The sequence below is a fragment of the Dicentrarchus labrax genome, unplaced genomic scaffold, assembly GCF_905237075.1.
Source record: "Dicentrarchus labrax unplaced genomic scaffold, dlabrax2021, whole genome shotgun sequence".
NCBI classification, from domain to species: domain Eukaryota; kingdom Metazoa; phylum Chordata; class Actinopteri; family Moronidae; genus Dicentrarchus; species Dicentrarchus labrax.
This window is the reverse complement of record NW_026136705.1, coordinates 25,956,306-25,962,167: the sequence shown is the minus strand read 5'-3', so window position 1 is coordinate 25,962,167 and position 5,862 is coordinate 25,956,306. Positions and strand designations below refer to the sequence as shown.

The window sequence follows — 5,862 nt, the reverse complement described above, 5'->3', positions numbered from 1 at the left end:
TCAGATGGAAGCCCGTTGCTCCAGTCTTCGACCTCACATAATTGGCTCGCCCTTCCTGACTGTCACACGACGATCAACGACCCTAATGCTGCTTGATGACACACTAATCCGGATGACAGTGCTAAGCTGCTATATAGGCATCATGTGCTCGCTGTGAAGCCACCGGACATTTTCAGTTTTCCGGCAAGAAGGCAAAGTCGTGAATTTGATTCAGTGCTGAGTTTTGACCTCTGCTCTTCTGCCTGTGAGGGACAGACTGAGGGGGAGACAGAAGGGAGAGAGTAGTATCTGCCATACAGTACAACACTGTGTGTATTTGTGTGTGTGCATGTGTGTATTATTCTCAATTGCGAATGTGATGCCACATAATCCAACAAAAATTCTCAAGTATCAAAGAAAAAAGAATCCAGAAACTTATTGAAGTAAAAAAAAAAGACGGAATCTCAAAAGAACTTCTCCTGGAGGCTGGTCAGGGGTGGGACAGCTAAACTAGTTGTGGCTGCTGCTGCTGGGTTAACATTAACATTACTGTCCTCCTCTTCCCTCTTAGCATTGTCCTCGCCACCAGGCTCCTTGGTAGGGAGCAGCACCAGAACGATGAATAACTCCTTTCACACACATGCAGTTATGTGATCCACTGTTTATATAAATATTTAGATTATTAAAACGATGCATGATATTCATTTTAATTGTACAATATCTCCAATCAACAAGTTCAGATTATAAATACATTTATTCTCTCAATGCTGCCTTTGTCAAAGCAGTTCTGTCAGTCATGGCCGGCTTATTATTTCTCATTAAATGTTCATATTTGCATGCCTCTGTGTGTGAGTGCTCCCCTACCTGCTAGGGCCTGGTGGCATACTGTTTGTGTGTGTGTGTGTGTGTGTGTGTTCAGCTGTACTGGCTTTAAGCAGGTGCTCAGGTGTCCTTGGCTTGAACTTGACACTCGCCTCATGAATCAATCTCCACTCTAGGGTTATCTGGCAGTAGTGTAGGCAACTGTGTGTGTGTGTGTGTGTGTGTGTGTGTGTGTGTGTGTGTGTGTGTGTGAGAGAGAGAGAGAGAGAGAGAGAGAGAGAGAGAGAGAGAGAGAGAGAGAGAGGGAGAGAGTATAAGAGGCAGGTTAAGACTGGCCAGGAAGGTATTAACTTCTGATTGATTCATTTGGCTCTAATCCACCTCCCAGTGAAAGGTGCAGCTCGACTCCCTCCTTTTCTAAACATTATTTACTCAATATTCTCACACACCTCAGTACCAGACATAAAGCTACTCAAAAATTCTCCTGCAGCTATTGTTCCTCTTGACTTCATTTATTTTTCTGTATGAGTTCTTCATGACAATCCCTCTAGCCCCCAAAGTCAGTGTTTCTGCAACTTGTCATTTTTATTTAAAAAAATCATATAAACCTGTTGAGATGAGCCATTTTTGTTTTTTTAAGGGGGTCCTTAGACACATAGACAAGTCACTGCAACAGCAGATGTTGGTCAATGATTTATTAGCTAAGTATGCATTTATATATTCTTTTTATTTTTCTATTTCTGCTAACACGGTCAGTGTTAACATTGTGATGACCCCTCCCACTCTGGTGGTTCTGTGTATTTTTCCCTTGTTTCTTTGCAGGAGACAGAGTGGCAGGGGTGTGGCTATAAGATGAGCTACACTTGATTCCTTCCTGGTTACAAGGCTTTATAGGGGGTTGATCAGTTGGTTATCTCTCTCTCCTTCCAGCCAGCAGGTCCTGGGTTTGTTGCTTTCTTTGGTTTGATAAATCCCATTACCTTTTTTCATACACAACACTTCATCCATGTCCACACACACACACTCACTACACTACTGACAACACTGATGTACATGTATATATTGGTTGATTACATTCACACAGGTCACCATTTAACTGCCGTAAAAACTTTTTCCAAACATTTCCTTTCCTTTAAATTTCTTAAGTGCCAACTGATGCCGTGAACCAGAGTCTGACAAACATGAAGCTAAACTGATGAAGTGGATAATGGCAGTTTTCTCAACTTGACTTGAAAGCTATTAGTAAGCAGAAGAGCGAGAGAGATGGAGAGAAAAAAGAGAAAGCAATTATGATTAATTATCTGGTGCTCATGTGTGCATACATTTTTTGTGTGTGTCGTCATATCCTTTAGATTTAATTTTGCTGCAGCCTTCACAAGTCCTCTTTTGTTGCATATGTTGTGTATGAAGGGAACTGGTTGTGCTGGCATGTATGAAGGCCTCTGGCTGACAACCTCACAAGTAATTACATTTTTAACATCCACACACACACACACACACACACACACACACACACACACACACACAACACATCTTCTTCCCCTTAGATTATTAGAATTTGTGCCCTAGCATCAGTCATGAATACTGCATATTGTTTAGATAGGTCATATCATACTTTCATCATCTCTTGCATAAAAGAGAAAAAATCGAGAACACTAAAAACTGCCACAAGAACCAAAAATAGGGAATAGCATCAAAAAGTTGTGTTATGTATATTAGTATGTCTCTATGCATTTAAGTAGGCTAATCCAATTAAAATATTACTTAACCATATTATTTAAGAAAGTTCTTATTTTTCCTAAGTTTGAGAAGAGGAGGTCATGAAGAGTTTCCCACTGACGACTTTATTTCTGTGGACAAAAAGGGAGGAGGGATAGAGGAGGTGAGAGGGAGTGCTGCTAATGAACAGTGAGCATGAGCGTCTGACAGAGAGCATGCCTGAATCATTTGACTGACAGGTGTGGACTGAGATTGTGTCTACCGTGTGTGTGTGTGTGTGTGTGTGTGTGTGTGTGTGTGTGTGTGTGTGTGTGTGTGTGTGTGTGTGTGTAGGTGTGTGTGGTCCAGAGGAAGGTTGTGACACTGACGCCTTTTTCAGATTCAAACAAGGTTTCACTCCGAGAATACTGATAGAAAGCTACAAGACATAGGGTAGGGAGAAAGTGGAAAACAGACCAAACAGACCAGAACATGACCCCAGAAGGACCTTATGGACCGGTCCATGAAAAAAAAAAACTAACAAAAAAAAAAAAACATCCAGGTTTATTGGGGAGTGAGATGCTAAATAAATAAATAATAGACATACTTTACATTCAGATAGATGAATTGACTCAACCACTGTTAGATGATAACATGAAATGTACCAAAGTCCATATTCCACAGAGATGAATCCTTGATAACTTTTCAAAGTGACTTTCAACCTTAATCATACATATGTTCATATATACGTCATTCAAGTTTCTGGAACAGGTTTGACTTTTTTGTGTTTTTTCAGATGAGAGAGACAGGGAAAGCGTAGCTGTTGGGCCAAATGCAACATGTGGGAAGAGAGCGGTGACAGCCTGCGGAGGAACCTCCAGCGTAGAGAAGCAAGGAAGGATAAAAGAGAGATTGAGTGAGAGACAGAGCGATGGCAGTGAGCAGACAGCTCCTTTATCAGCAGGTGAAACCTCTACATGTTCTTGACACTTGGACCCAATTACTGTACTTTTTCTTTTTTTTTTTTCAAGTGAGAGGACCACGAAATCATCCTCACTGCTCGACGACTCTCTCTCGTAATGTGAATTTCGCAATGGATAGAATAATAAAATGCATAGTGTGCATGGTTTCTATGCGTAAATAATTTAATTGGATGATGGATTAAAAAAAATGCATGGAAAAAATACGGACTTGATGCATGTAGTCTTTTTCTCTTCCATGTCAAAGGCAGCATATTTTTCTCTGAAATCAGTTAGTTGAATTCTTCTGCTAAAAGTTATTTTACCTTTAAGACTGGGCTCGGTTTTGAATGTCACATCACTTCAGACAAAGACAAAATCAATAATGTACCTTAAAAGTTCCAGCGCCACTTCAATATTCAACCTCAACCTTCAGCACATGTACAGCAAAATATAAATCAGTTTTTTTGGTTAAGGGCATAAGATGCAAAACAGATTTCATTCCTGTCTTTTTGATGTGTGCGTTCAGAGACGTTTTAACTATACTAATCTTTATTTAATAATACTGTACATGAGAACGATACGCAAAAGTTTCCCATCATTGTAGTATTCAGGAGTTAAATGAAGGCGAATCACTGAAAAGCTACAATCTATTCACAACAGATTTCCTTTACATTCATAAACTGCTGGTTTGCCAGGGGACTGACTGTGTTAACATTTGCATTTACTATAAATCTTCTCACTTATTGTTCATCCCATAAATTTTCTCGTGATTACCCATAATTTGAATGGAATGGGATCTTTTCTCTTTTTTTTTCAGACAAAAGTTCGTAATTATTCATTAACCTCCCGATAAGTGTTCCTGAACGTGCATCATTAACATTTTCGCAGTTATTTTCCTGCAGCTTGACTGGCAGTATTATATAAAACATACCCCATTTGCTGCTCTCCAGGATGCGAGGCAATTAAAGAACAGTATTTCTCCCTCTCATGAAGTAGGTCGCGGCTAATTGCATTTGACGATGAAGAGTGGGAACATACTGCGGCAGAAATTACATGCAAGGCTTGTCACAACAGCTGTATTAATAAACATGGAGACAAAATGCCTGTGGAGTTTGTATTTGGATGGCTTTTGACAGCACAGATTGCACATTTATTTGACCTTTAACAAATTAAAAATGCAGATAAGTTTTTCTTGAATCTACAACTTTGTATGTTGTAGAAAAACTGCAATAAAGCTGATTTATTTAGGGAATAAGTTAATATGTCCCCATACTGGATTAAGAACAACAAGGCTCAGTTGCTGTCATTTTAATTTCCTGTCTAAGAAGACATGTTGCACTATAGAGTGATTAAAAAGTTAATGATGTGCTGTGTTAATTCTTTAATTCAGCTATGAAAAGACAACATATCTTCTTTCATGAATGTCTGCTTGCTAGGCACACATCAGCTCTGTGTTCTCAGATTACGGTTTATTGTTTTTTAACACTTAATGGACCCTGGCTGCAAATAGGGGTTTATCTCGCAGGCAATAAAGGTGTTGCTATAAATGTTATTATGGTCAAATTTATTAAAGGCTGTAATTTGGTTATAAAAATCTGTTTTGTCTGAAGCTAAATGGATATTAGAGCATCTTTGTTTATAATTAATCACTCGATAACACTGGTATTGACTCTCACCCACAGTCACTGCTGGGTGTGCTTCTCAAAGATGTAGTGAACTCTTTTATTTACCTTTATTTAAACCAGGTAAAAGTTTCGCTGAGATTAAAATCTCTTTTACAAGAGAGAGCTGGCCAAGAACACAACATTAAATCAATGTTACGACAAAGATACAATACAAACAACATAAAAAGACAATGACAAATGCAACTTGCTGCAAAAAAGCATACAAATAACTACTTTAGAAGCATATATAAGAATATGGGATCTTAAAATTGTCTTAATAAAGTAAAAACAATAAATTATGATGACAAAGAATGCTATTTTCCAGATTCACAGAGTAATAACTTCAAGGTTTGTACATTGTTAATTATTGTTCCCTTACTTTTTCCATCTCTGGGAAACAACATCTGTAGAACATTAAGAGTAAGAGTGCATAAAGTAAGTTTGGATTTCTACACATATATGTGCACATATCCAGCCCAAGGAGAGATTTAAAAAATCCCTGAAGGTCCTCTTACTATATAAAGCATAAAAGACAACCGGTAATAGAAAGAAGAGCACAGTGGTATAGTGGTTCCCCGTCTATGGCGCCAGGACCCCATAGAGGGGGTGCCAGATAAATCCAACAGATTGCAAGCTGATAAACTAGATTAAAAAACATTTCTGCTACACAAGTGTGAAATACTGGAGTTTGACCTGCTCACAACCTGTGAGTAGACACTGCCTCGCTTATATGATCA

At 38.8% G+C, this 5,862-nt stretch overlaps 1 long non-coding RNA gene across 2 annotated transcripts; it reads left to right on the top strand.

Moving 5' to 3' along the window:
• Nucleotides 1–651: 651 nt before the first annotated feature.
• Nucleotides 652–4,827, top strand: LOC127364080 (uncharacterized). 2 transcript variants are annotated; one of them, XR_007884972.1, is made up of 3 exons: nt 652–1,506; nt 1,624–2,262; nt 3,296–4,827. It is a non-coding gene; the product is annotated as an uncharacterized LOC127364080 (long non-coding RNA). The 2 variants fall into 2 exon arrangements; XR_007884971.1 differs by having other exon boundaries at nt 652–2,262.
• The last annotated feature ends 1,035 nt before the right edge of the window (nt 4,828–5,862 follow it).